The 13,422-nt window shown below is 44.5% G+C and overlaps 1 protein-coding gene across 3 annotated transcripts in view; it reads left to right on the forward strand.

Annotated features, from left to right (window-relative positions):
- LOC135233965 (transcription factor EB-like) overlaps positions 1–13,422 on the forward strand; it is a 30,403-nt gene that overhangs the window by 569 nt on the left and 16,412 nt on the right. The window contains exon 1 of one of the 3 annotated variants that reach the window (XM_064297987.1): positions 8,674–8,970. The exons of the other annotated variants lie outside the window; for them this stretch is intronic. The gene's annotated coding sequence lies outside the window, so the exon portion shown is untranslated. Of the gene's footprint in view, positions 1–8,673; positions 8,971–13,422 lie in introns of those variants that run through there. 3 annotated transcript variants of the gene reach the window in all.

Raw genomic sequence — 13,422 nt, forward strand, 5'->3', positions numbered from 1 at the left:
TTGTTTATCGCGGTATTGTATCTTTCTGTATGCTCAGCCGATGACATGAATAGACCTACTGAGTAGGCTATAAGACTATCATTGTGGGATTTCTGTTGCCCGGAAGAAAAGCACACTTTGAGACAAATTCTAATTAATGCAATGTTACTGTGGCAAAATGTGTTTTGTACATGTTCCTGATAATTAAGTCAGGAGTAAAGATAGTTTTTTGTGTATTTTCTTCAACGCTACGTAGGCTACTGCATTATACGAGCTTCCGTTCCTTGCTTACATTACTTGCAGTATCGAGTGGTTCTGTACAGACAAGTTCCTGCTCACCGTACTAATGCCACCTTCTAGAAACTCACAGAAGACGGACCTCTTACCAAATGGGCAGATCTCTTACATTCACAGTGGGCTATACTCTATTTACATCACTTAAATATAACCCCTCGAATTATTTTTAACATGGGCGGAGTTGGTTTCACGTCCCCGCTGATCTGAATGATTGTATTTACTTGGAAAGCCTATGCTACCTATAGTCGGCCTGTTCTGTACGAAAGCAACAGGCGTTGGAAATGAAGCGTTGTACTACCTTACCTGCAGTCTGTTGGCTTGCGGAGTCATCGGGAGTTCTGTGGCACGTGAACTTGTGCTCCCTGGCAGCATAATAATAATAATAATAATAATAATAATAATAATAATAATAATAATAATACATCTGTATCTGTTTAGCATTGCTGCAGCAGAATAAATAAGAATCAAAATAAAGGCAAGAGAGTTAAAGCAAGACAAGAACTGACAAGGTCAAACAGAAACGAGATTAAAACAGGTCGATTAAAGTATTTAATTTTTTTTTTTTTTTGAAACAGGGCACAGAAGTAGCTGTTTTGAACTCTTTTGGAAGGCTGTTTAGGTGTTTATCATGATGTGATATGTATTTCATTTCACTAAAGCCTTTTCAGGCAGGAGCTGGTTGCAGTATCTGTTGTCCTGTGCATGGAATGTTTCATAGGCAGAGAACAGGACTCAAGTATCTATTAGTTTAATATGGCCGAGTGATATGTCCAAATTGCTGGCCCTAGGAAAGGCTGTGCTTCTTAGAGATACAAAGATAGGCTATTATGTACTCTGATTTGACATGCACCTCCTCCTCCTCCCCTCTAATGAGACCTATAACAAGGTAGCCTACAGCTTGGGGAAAAGTTGAATGGTAAAGGTTACCGGAATGTCTATTTTAAAGAAAAACTGCCATTTTAGGATTCAGAACCTAACCAGTGTGGTCATTACACGTATCTTTGTTGAAACTTTAAAGAATCAGAATCACTTTGCCGTCAACTTTTTTGAAATTGGTTAGGTACGTGCTGGCTCCATTTGATATAGCCTAGTGTCTGTATTTGTTATAGTAGCTTGTATTTACCCAGAGGTTTAGTGCTTATCTGGAAAATGTGAAATGGATTTCAAGGAAACTGCTGAATATTTTGCAGATAACAACTGTTGGTGACTTTTAAGCTCTTGACCTTAAGCATGTTTGAAATATTGTATGTACGCATTAGATTTGATGTAGGTAGGAGACAGACCTTTTCTTGGTTATGATTATACCAATTTTTATACATTTAATGTGTTCATTTTTTTATATGCTTGAAATTGTGCTTCAACCTAAATTGTTGAAAACGAGGTAGAATCCAAGGTTCTAACTTCTGTATTTAGTCATTTTGTCCACAACAGGTTTCCTTTTTGGAACGTGCACAAAGCTTTCAGTCGTCATAAATCCAGATTGTTGTTTGTGTTATTAAACTTTTTGTCATTAAAATGACATATTATTAATTTGTATAGTCTAAGTGGTCACCTTCAGCTAAGAAGCAATGTGTAGGTGTGAAATTGCCATTATGGGATCCATACAAAATATGTTTTCACTCTCTGTTTTCATTTAGAATTTTTTCTGTTTTCATTATTTCCTCAAAATGGTATCATTTACCGTAAATGTGAAGCCTGAACTGGTTCCAGTCACGTTGTGTGGGGTAATTACATGGCATTACATCACATTATATTACATCACATTGCAACATATTATGCTGGACACTCATGTCCATGGTGAATTGCGTGCCTTATGGTTTAAGCACAATCGTGGCAATCTTTGGTGAAAATACAACCACGGTAGACAGAGATGGACTCTGCACGCTGCTATAGAGCTCCTATGGGATTCATTTTGCTTGCATTCTCTCCAGGGATAGCATGACCCCACTCTGCTATCTCTCCGATGGAATACCTGATGTGGCCAAAAACGGGCAGTGGGGAAGCTGATGTATATATCGCGATGCTGCGGAATGAGGAATTGAGACACTTTCATTTGCACACCCTGGCAAGGGTCTTCTGTAAATACATTGTGCAGGAAACAGTGGTCTTTGTATTTGGCTAGATTAGTACAAGATGTGTGGCCACATTGTCTCTCAAATTTCTATAACAGTCTTATTCTTGTTGGCTGCCAGTCCTTATGTTGCGTGTCAGTGAAGCCAAGCTGGGCTGTCTTGTTTAATAACACACGGTAGTACAGTATCCTGTTTGTGCTGTGATGTGGCAAAGCCTTTAGGCAAGAGCACGCTCATTAGTTTAGGCAAACAAGACATTGTTTGGCTTTGCTTTTGTTGGGGAAAAAAATGACAAGGAGCTCCCAAAGTGGACAGATGTTTGGAGTCTCAGACTGACAGTGCATGTTTGTATTTGGGCATAGGCTGGTGTGAGCATAGCTGTCGAAATGGGGCCATTTGTGAAGCTTTTAAGCTGCACGTCTCCAGGAGATGAACTCGACCAGGAAAGCATGCATCATCTGCTCACGGTTTTGAGGAAAATTTACTCCACTGAAGAGATGAGTGAATCAGGTCCTGAATGACAGAACAGTAATTAGTGTTAGTGTGTGTGGTTAATGTTTAGTTAAAACAATTAGCCTACCGTTTTAATGGGGGTGTCCTCCCTTTAGTATTTCAAAGCACCAGAACATAATCAGTAACAAGGATAACCTTATAAAAGAAACTTATTTTTTCAAATTTTTTCCTTTTTTTATGTATTCATTTTTTAATCTGTATATTTGGCACCCAGCATGTGGCTGAGCTTATCCACTTGCCACGCCAGTTTGGAATGGCTAATCATCTACAGCCGCAGCCGCGTGTATCTGCCAACCCCACTGCAGGTTCAGGAGAGTGTCGACACCAACGGTTCTCCTCCAAAATACGTAGTGTCGCCGGATACGTCTTTTCACACTGCAGACTACAGCTAAACTCATATAGAGTGGAGTCAGAGGAAGACCTTTCATATGTCCCTTTCGCATGTAGTCCACGAGCACCAGGGGGAATTGCTAGAAATCAATAAACATGGACCGCTAACCGACTAAACCCTCTCGTACCCTGGGCGATGCAATCGCCTATTGGGTGTCGCCCTATGGAGCTTCCGGCCAGTTGGTACTGGCACGGTCTGGATTCAGTCTGAAGCCATGACACTCATCCCTGCACCACAGCGTGGTGTCTTAACTGAATTAGCCAACCAGCAGCCCCTTAAAAAGAAATAATGCAAGCACACGTGCAAACTGCAGCTAGTTAACATGGTCATCGCAGCAGAGGGCTGTGCTTCTTTCAGAGCTGGGGCAGACACGTTGATTCTACCCTTTCGGCCAGAGGAGGTTCTCCTGTGCGATAACGCTGGTACAAGTCCTTCAGACTGAAATGCTCGCGCTCTCCGCAGGGTTACATTACTTCAGATTGTGTGGTATTTTGCAGGGCTTCTGCCTGCACAAGGTGAGTGCGAGTGCACTGAATACCAGTGGTTTTGCAGGATGTACCACTTATCAGCCCCAGATAGGACTCATATGTGGGCAAGGCATGCTGCTGTTCCTTGGTCATATGACAGGAGAAGGAGGAGTTTTTCTCAGCCTTCTAATCTTATATTGGTGTTGCAGACCTGCTCTTCCTTTTCCTGTAACCTGGGCTATTTCTTAGAAACAGATACACTACATTTCCAAAAGTATGTGGGCACCTGAACACCGCAGCCATATGTTCGTGTTGAACATCTCGTTCCAAAACCATGGGCATTAATGTGGATTTGGACTCCCCTTTGGTGCTGTAACAGCCGCCACTGTTCTGGGAAGGCTTTCCAGTAGATTTTGAAACATGGCTGTGGGGATTTGCTTCCATTCAGCCACAAGAGCATTAATGAGGTTGGACATTGATGTGTGTTAGGCCTGGCTCACAGTCAGCTTTCCATTTCATCCAAAAGGTGTTTGATGGGGTAGAGGTCAGGGCTCTGTGCAGACCAGTCAAGTTCTTCCCCACCAAACTCAGAAAACCATTTCTTTATGGACCTTGCTTTGTTCTCAGGGGCACTGTCGTTCTGAGACAGGATAGGGCCTTCCCCAAACTGTTGTCACAAAGTTGGAAGTGATTTTTTAGAATGTCATTGTATGGTGTAGCATTAAGGTTTCCCTTCACAGGAACTAAGGGTCCTACCCAAACCATGAAAAATAGCCACAAACCATTATTCCTCCTCCTCCAAACTTTACAGTTGGCACTATTCTGGCCAATACAGTCAGCACTATGCATTCCGCCAAACCCAAATTTGTCTGTCAGACTGCCAGATAGTGAAGCGTGATTCATCACTCCAGAGAACATGTTTCCACTGCTTCAGAGTCCAATGGTAGTGTGCTTTACACCACTCCAGCCAATGCTTGGCATTGGGTATTGTGCTCTTAGGCTTGTGTACGGCTGTTTGGCCATGGAAACCCATTTCATGAAGCTCTTGAGGAACAGTTGTGCTGACGTTGTCCTGACATTGTTTCCAGAGGTAGTTCGGAACTCTGTAGTGAGTGTTGCAACCAAGAACAGATGATTTTTTACATGCTACATGCTTTGGCGGTCCTGTTCTGTGAGCTTGTGTGGCCTACCGCTTCACAGCAGAGCTGTTATTTATCATATATGTTTCCACTTCTCAATAACAGTACTTAGCAGAAATTTGATGAACTGACTTGTTGAAAAGGTGGCATCCTATGACATGAAAGTCACTGAGCTGTTTTGTACGACCCATTCTACTACCAATGTTTGTCAATGGAGATTGCATGGCTGCATGCTTGGTTTTATGCACCTGTTAGCAATGGGTGTGGCTGAAATAGATGGGGTGTCCACACACTTTTGGAAATACAGTATTTGTATTTCGCTACACTTCTCTGACCTCACTTCTAGCAGAAGTGTAGAAGCATGTGTGATTGTGTGTCTGTGTAGATTTCTATGCATGTACTGTACTGTATGTGTGTATATGTGGTCCTGTGTGTGTGTGTGTGTGTGTGTGTGTGTATGAGTGTGGCTCTGCATGCGTGGTTATGCATTATGAGTATGTTCGGTTCTCTTAGCATATATATTTGTGTATGTAGTTTTCTATGTGCATCTGTATGGTTGTTTACATGGTTGTGTATGTGTGTTCCAGTGGTAGGGGCTGTGCTGTTGCCATTTTAATGTAGAGTACACAAATCAACTTCCTCTTTTGTTCTCAGCTCAGTGGCTTATTTGTAAAGCATTTCCTCTTTTGCAGGAAAGAGGCTGATACCTTTGTGTACTGATGGCTCAGGCAGCAGGCCTATTCTTTTAAAAACCCTACTGTGCCGGCCAGCTGAAACCTAACACACAATTCACCTTTAAACTGCCTGGCATGCGGGCACCATATATGGAATTCCAGTGCAGCATTGCACAGATGACCAGCAGCGGACAGTGGACACAGCCTTTTAGGCTGTGTGCCTTTCAGAATAGCTTGCATAATCTTAATGCATTGTGGGTAATGTAGTGTTTTGATTCTCTACTGTTGGTGACAGAGTTACTTCAGATATTGATTTATTTTCTTAGGCAGGAAGTCTGAAAGTCAAAATTTTAAAAATGAATATCTTGAACCATATGAATACATGATTAGTTCTGCCCCTTTACCACCGTACATACCCAATATGTATATGTATGCGTGTGCGTGTGTGTGTGTGCGTGCGTGTGTACCCTAGTGTTGTTGTCATGGAACAGCAGGAATGTCACTTCAGGTGCATGCTCTGATGTGCGTTTCGAAGGCAGCAGCATTTTTCCGCTTGTCAGTGTAAAGCATCTTGAGAAAAGTCTTAAATCTCTGAGGTCACCCTGCGCTCAGCCCGGGGGCGCTTCCAGATCCCAGGAATGTGTACAGAATTTTGGCCGGGGCAAAGCCTCAGAGTGCGTTCAGAAGAGGCCGCCATTGGCCTTCACCCACCGGGCACAGTGTGCCCACGTGCCAGCCAGACCGTATTTTAAAACCTTAAACAGCCTCTTTCTGGTCCCAGAGCGTGCTCTGATTAGGGGTGACTATCGGAGCACGGCCAGGAATGAAGAGCCTGGGTGGGTGTGGCCCATCAGCTACGGTGGTTTATCTTAGCCACACCCCCACCCCTAGCATTCTCACCTCCACCAATCGCAGTCAGGAATGCTGCCAAGCTTGTTCTCTTCTTAACTCTTCTATGCTACTGCACATTCTGAACATTGTTTTTTAAAACTTTTATTTAAAAGATATTTGTCTTTTTGGCAGAGGTGCTGTGTGTGTGTAAAAATAACGAACTGGTGAACGTCACAGACGTTGTATAAGCGCGGAAGACACACCCCGGTGAAATCAATGCCAAGTATCACTGTGTACGAGCTTAGCTTCAGTGAACTGACTGCTTGCTTTGGAAAGCGAGATTTTCTGCAAATTGCTCGTTTGAAGAAAAGAGTGTGACTCAACCTTGGTGTCCCCCTCCAGGGGGCACAGCGTGAGGCTAGAAGCTCCGCTGGGGCATTTTCCTGCTTTCCAAAGGCCTTTGTCCGGCTCTCCGGCAGCTATGGTTATGAAAGTGCCCACCTACAGCCGCTGAAACACTGAAGTGTAGTGAAAGGCCCTGATCAGAATGCAAATGCCGTTTCCTTCAACCCACAAGCTGTGGCCCAAAATATTACTGTGTTATTCTACAGCACTCTCTCACTGCAGCTGCAGCAGAGCACAAGCGATGTCACGGCCTCCTCTGATACTGGATACCGTGTGTTTGTTCTGCATTTAGTCACCATGTGACTGTTTATGGTTTCTGGAAAGTTTTAATTATTTTACCAGGTTTTTTGTTGTTGTTGTTGTTTTTTTTTCGCTTTTGCCTCTTCAGAGTGAAAGCTCACGTGCGTTCGCGTTGTGTTAAATGCGTGATACGTACAGTGTAGCTGCTTTCAGAATGTCAGCACCAAACCTTTTTTTCAGCCCAGCTCGGAATCCTTGTACTTTCCGGCCGCGATCGTAGCTGTGGAGATAAACGCACAAACACGAAAGTCACGCAAGCTGGAGAGCAAACAGAAACGGCCGCGAGGTTCGCGGATGACAGCAGCGTTAAGGGCACCACTGCCGGGGAGCTTTATAATGGCTTCCCGCCGGCAAGCAAATATCAGAGGCAGTACCTCCAGCATCGCGGGTACATAAGCGCCTCTCGATGGCCTGTGAGACTGCAGAGATACAGAGAGACGTTACAGGCGGACATTATGTCCCCCAGAAACGAAAAGAAAAACACACGGTTATATCCCACTATCAGGGCCTTGGAATGTTTCAAAGTGCTTGATTTTGACCGTGGGAAATTCCATAGTTGTTAGTAGGCTTTCTTTCTTTCTAGGTTTTATTCAAAAAGCCAAACTCATGCCAAATACACATTCTGAGCATGAAATTATTTTTTTTTCCATAGATTTACGTATCAGGAGCTTCCGGGTCCACCCTAACCCCTCCAGCTTTGGAGGAAGGACACATTTCAGCAGAGTTCACCTGGCGACACCAACCTAGTGGGTTGCTTGTTTGCTTTGTGCAAATCATGCTGACTCGTTTTAATTAATATGATCTCAGCTCTTTTCCTGTGTGTGCATTAGTAAAAAGGGAATGGAAGTCTTTTCCTTCTCAGTTGTCTTCTGCTTGTTTTCAGTATAGTGCCGGTCCCAGTGAAAAGCGTGTGGGTCAGAAACTTTGAGCTCACAAATAGTGATACAGTGTATGCCTCTCACAGACTTCAGAGAGAATGCCCCCGCACATGGATGCACACCCATGAATGTGTGCACTCACGCACACAGTGTGTCCTGTGTGCTCGTGTGTGTGTGTGCGCGTGTGCGTGTGTGCGTGTGTGTGTGTGTGTGTTGGGACATTTAAGAGAAATTTTGCTTTGGAGAGACAAAAAGGAGGACAAAGTGAGACAGAGAACTGTCTTGTAAGGTCATGATTTTGTCATGTACATTAAAAAAAGGTATATTTTCATTTGAAGCAGCTATCGTCTCTGCGTCGGACTTTCCTCCTCTCATTGATTCCCGGCACACATCGCCCGCCTCCGCATCCTAATGAGGGGCAGGGGGCGTGCTTTAGGGGTGGAGGCGGACCCGACGCACTGAGGGCTCCTTGTCCTTGAGACGGAGGCGACGACCTTTGACCTCGTTTAGGAGAAGCGGAGGCTGTGCTGCGTCCCAGAAGCCACGGCGGAGCTGGGAAGCGGCGGTGACTCAGGCTTTCCCTGTGACTTTGTACGAGCCACACCCCCCCCCCGCATGCAGCACGATCGCCACGGCAGCCGGCCGGGGAGGGGGTGGAGCCAGCGTAGGAGCGGAGGAGGGAGTGGTGTGCTGATAGGAGCACAGGTGGGGTGGGGACAGTTGAGAGGGAGTTGCCTCCAGCAGGACGCTGTACCGCGGTAAAGAGTCTGAGCTCCATGCTGGGTCCTCCTCATGCTGTCTGTTTTCTGCCCGGTCGGTACTAGGGAACGGGGATTAAGCTGGCTTTAATTCTCCTCGTCTGTTCGGTCCGTTGGATTGGTCCTGTAATTCCTGCGTAGGCCACATTGCTTTGGAGAGAATCTGGAGTAGCGTTATATGTGGTGTGGCCCTTACGCAGCTGGGTTCCTGGTCCAGGGGTTGTGGGTTTGATTCCTCAGCGTGACACAGCTTGTTGCACGTTCAGGTAAGGCAGTCAACCTTAACTGCTTCAGTAGCTACAGTGTCCTGCACTTGAGTAATGTATGTTAACTGTAGGCTGGCGGATCAATCATCGAATGGTTTCTTTTTTTTTTTTTAAATGGTGAAGTAGATTAGCCTACATATCACGACACTGTCAATTACAGAATGTTATAATTATGCTGTGACTTCTTGCTCTTTTTCAGTGTTCATGTGGAAATAGTTATCTTGTTCTAACTGTTCGTGAGGGTGGAAATGAGGAAATGGGATTCTTGTTTTGTGAGATTTCAGCACTTTTATGTGTAATCACAGCGCACACATTTTTTTAAATAGAAAATGACGCATGCATGAAGTTTGGGGCTTGGTTCTGTGTTTTACTGCCATGAGCAGTGAACAGTTACATTTTTATTTTACAATAAAGGAATTGGGATCATTTTGTTTCAATAATATCGCAGACCGTTTAAAGGTGAATACAGAGATTTGGTTGGTGAGCTGATGCTAGGCCTACGATGTGAATTACGTGCTCTCAAATGAGGAACTTTGAATTCTGTTGTCATCTTAAGATGGTTGTGAAACCCTAACTCCGCCTGTATGGCATATCTTTTTTTGGAAGGGTCTGACTCTATGTCTCAGCTTTACCTGATGTGTTGTCAGACTTTAAATAAACTGTTGCACTGCAAGGCCGTGTTTAACCCATTTATAAAATGGACCGTTCATTATGCGTACGTGTGTGCAGGAAGTTGGCTTTACGAGAGTTGTATATATTTTAAAATTAGAACACCTTGCCAGTGCCGAACAGTTCAATGAGTTAAAAATAGGTGCCTGATCCGTGTAGAATCAGGGTTTCCTTACCGCATTGCTACTGTTGCTACAACTAACACTGTTTTTACGTCTTTTACTCCTCCTACTCTACTTCTGCTAGTGCTGCTGTGATTGCTCTTCTTACTGCTATCTTAGTTACTATCACTGGTGTCATCACCAGTCTACAGTGATTGCTCATAAGGCCTCTGTTGAGTACGAAGCACAGTGTCTCTTGTTTCAGCCAGTCTATGGCGACATGGTAGTGATGGTGATGATGACGATGATGATGATGACAATGATGATGATCTGATATGTTATTATATTCATTGGCCCAACATACAGAGCACAATGTTTTCCAACTAGAACTGATACAGTGACAATAAAGTTTTGAAAGTTTGAATTTAATCAGAAAAATGATGATGGTGATAATGGTGAGGTCTGACAATGAAGAAGAAGAATAAGATGGTGGTGGTGGTGATATCCTTGTGTTTTGTTTTGGGTTCAGTTTGGCATTTCTGCTGTGAGAGGTAGAGGCCAGTGATCTGGCACATTCTTATCAGTGCTCTCACATAAATAGGCCTCACACCTCAGCCTGCCTTCCTCATGAGCCGTATAAATAAAGACCGGGCTGGACAGACCTCAGCTGTGTCCCACGGTGGACCTCAGCTGTGTCCCACAGTGGACATCAGTCTGCTCACGGCTCACCGCTGACAGACGTTTCTAATTGCATTATTGACATTGAAAGAATGTTAGCGGAACTTGATCATCGACAGCAGGAGCAAAGGCTTGTCGCAAACGGCGTTCCCCTAGAACACACACGGCACCCTCAGACAGGGTATTATGTACGCCGTCTTGCATCTGACGCATCTAGGCTGTCAGCAGCACTGAAGGTTATAGCGATACAGCCTGGGCGGATACACAGGGTAAGTTGCAGTTAGACAGCAGAACTTTGGCAGCAGGAGAAGGAACATCCGTCAGGGGAGAGTTATCTGTGCAGACGAGCGGCCAGCCTCGGTCCCGCTCACTGAACGCACATTTCAGAGGAATATGGAGGTAATGGGATAGGGGGGCTGGGGGGGGGCAGGGATGGGTGCGGACTGGACGTCCCGTAGCAGGATCTCTGTGCCCCCCCCGCCCCCGCTGGTGCCCCAGCTTTAGGGTAGCGGCCAGGGCCAGGGCGCGTTAGATTGTAAATACGTGGCATGCCTGTGGTGTGAGACAGTGCGTCTGAAATACAGCGGCCGTTGGGGGGGAGGTCTGGTGTTGGCTGCAGGGGAGCGCAAGGTGTTAGGCCTGTGCTCTGACATATCCGCACGCCCCACGTGTGACACTTCTTTGTGGGGAATATTTTTACTTTTTATTTGCTGCTACTCATATAGTGCTTTCTCTGGGAAACATTCTTCCCTGAAAAAGAGAACGGATGCAAGAATAAAACAGGGATTTTTCATGAGAGGTTAAATTGTATATGCTACTTACAGACGCGTTTCCGCGTTCTGTGCATGCTCTCATCCAGTCATTACAGTTAAAATACAATCCATTTAGGCTATACAGTTTCGCTAAACATTTTGCTGTAATTCAAGTTAATATCAGCCTTGCATATCAGTAGCACCACAACTGGGAGTCAAACCCACAACCTTGGAGTTACAGGCCCATTTCTCTTACTGGTTATCATTTGTGAAGATTATGTTCCAGTTACAGAAAGAATGTTAACATTCCTGAAATATTTGGACTGTTTGCCTGTTGAACAGGACCTTTTTTGACAGTTGTGGGAGGTTTTACATTAAAATCAGTAGTCATCCCACACAAAACACTTCCCTTTTCTAAATTCCTGTGAAGATCTCTCAAATCGTATTGACAGTGAAGAGCCAATTCCAGTTCCTCTCACACGTGTGCTACGTCTTCCTGTAGTTCTGTCACAGGCAGGTCTGTAGTGCATAACATTTTAGCCAATCAGAGTGGATCCTGAATCCTGTACCTTTCAGAGCATGCAATTTGCAGTTTACAGTTGAGTTATTTGGAAGATGCTTTTAGCCAAAGCAAACTTATAACATGTGGTAAGCACCACAAGAGCTGGAGAAAGGTAGACTTGGAGTCAGTCAGCGGTGGCATGAAGGTGCATGCTTCATGACCTGCATAATAAAGGGAGGGAGGGCTCCTTTTTTAGTAGAAACATGCTTTTTTTTCTCTGCTTGACAGATTGTGTTTCCTCAGGCGACGTTTTACGCGTTAACCATTCATACGGCCGAGAATTTTCTGGATTGTTCACAAGGGCACCGAAGGACACAATAACAGGACCCACCCTAGGGCTGCACCCCGTGACCCCCCTCGCGACGTCCCAGTGCCACCGTTATGCCACACTGCCGTGGCAACCGTGCCAGCGCGGCTGCCTTGCTGGCGGATTTGTTAAGGTTACCGGGAGCGAGGGGGCTGACTCTGATTCACTCAGCTCGCGAGCGAGGGAGTAACGGGAGGAAGCAGATGGATGTAAAATAGAGGAAGAATCATGACTCACGGTTTAGTAACCCTCCTAATGCTTCTCTGTCTGTGGGGGAGGGTAGCGGTGTGGTTGTGTGATTGTGTATGTTCATCAGTAGCACAAGTCCCTTAAACATGGTATGAATCAGTCACATAACCACTGGCATGTGCTAACGCTGGGGGTTTAGTGCAGATAGACTGAAAATTCCCCAGACTAATTTCATGTGTTGCAGTATTTATACCATATACTGTCAGGCTAATACTTTCTGTGTTGTCTGATTTAGCCTATCCCTGGGGAATTTGGGTGTCACAGGGGAAATGTGCTGTTAGTGGAACTTTGGGGTGTTGCCACAATTTTGGGATGTTGTGCTGTTACTGCAGAGTATGAGTGTTCTTACTACTGTAGTTTTGGGGGAGTTGAAGTGCAATGGAGGGGCTGTTTTACTTCAGAGTAGGAGTGATACTGCAGTTAAGGTTAATGGGCAGTTGACGAGTCAGAGTAGCTCATAGTAGCTTTATCTCGTGTGGTGTTTGCTTACCATGTAAGATACACTTTGTGTCTTATAAGTCACTTTGGCTAAAAGTGTATGCTAAATGACAAAGTTGTGAGTTTTAAATTGAGTAGGGGTGTTTTGGGGTGGTGTCGATATGCTCAGGACCGTGGAGGACAGACTGCTTCTGAAAGGGGAACAGAAAGTGAAAGGGCTATTTTAAACAACAGGATGTTACTCTGTAGAGCAGAGAGCTTTACCTACACTTACTATCTACTGCAGTGTGGTTGGACCAGACTCTTAGATTAGCTTAGATTCTTTAACGGGAATTCGATATTCGAATTCACCTGAGAGAATGCTAAACACTTTGAGAACACACACACACACACACACACACACACACACACTATGTATGAAAATTTTTGAATAAAATTTAATTGTGACTGGTCGTCATTTTGATATCAATAACGTTGTTCCTAGAAAGTTTTTAGGAATTAGTCATTTTAGATGTATATCAAGTGTGTCCTTTGACTATGTCACTTGTCTTGTGTTAAAAAAAAGTTTACACTGGGATTCTGAACAAAGACTTCTATACTATGGCTAGCTAATATGGCTGTTGATTGAAAAATAAATAATCTTTAAAATATTGTTAGGCTGACAGAAACATATTATCTTTGAACAAATGCGTGATA

The sequence above is a fragment of the Anguilla rostrata genome, chromosome 11 (assembly GCF_018555375.3).
Source record: "Anguilla rostrata isolate EN2019 chromosome 11, ASM1855537v3, whole genome shotgun sequence".
Classification (NCBI taxonomy): Eukaryota; Metazoa; Chordata; class Actinopteri; order Anguilliformes; family Anguillidae; genus Anguilla; species Anguilla rostrata.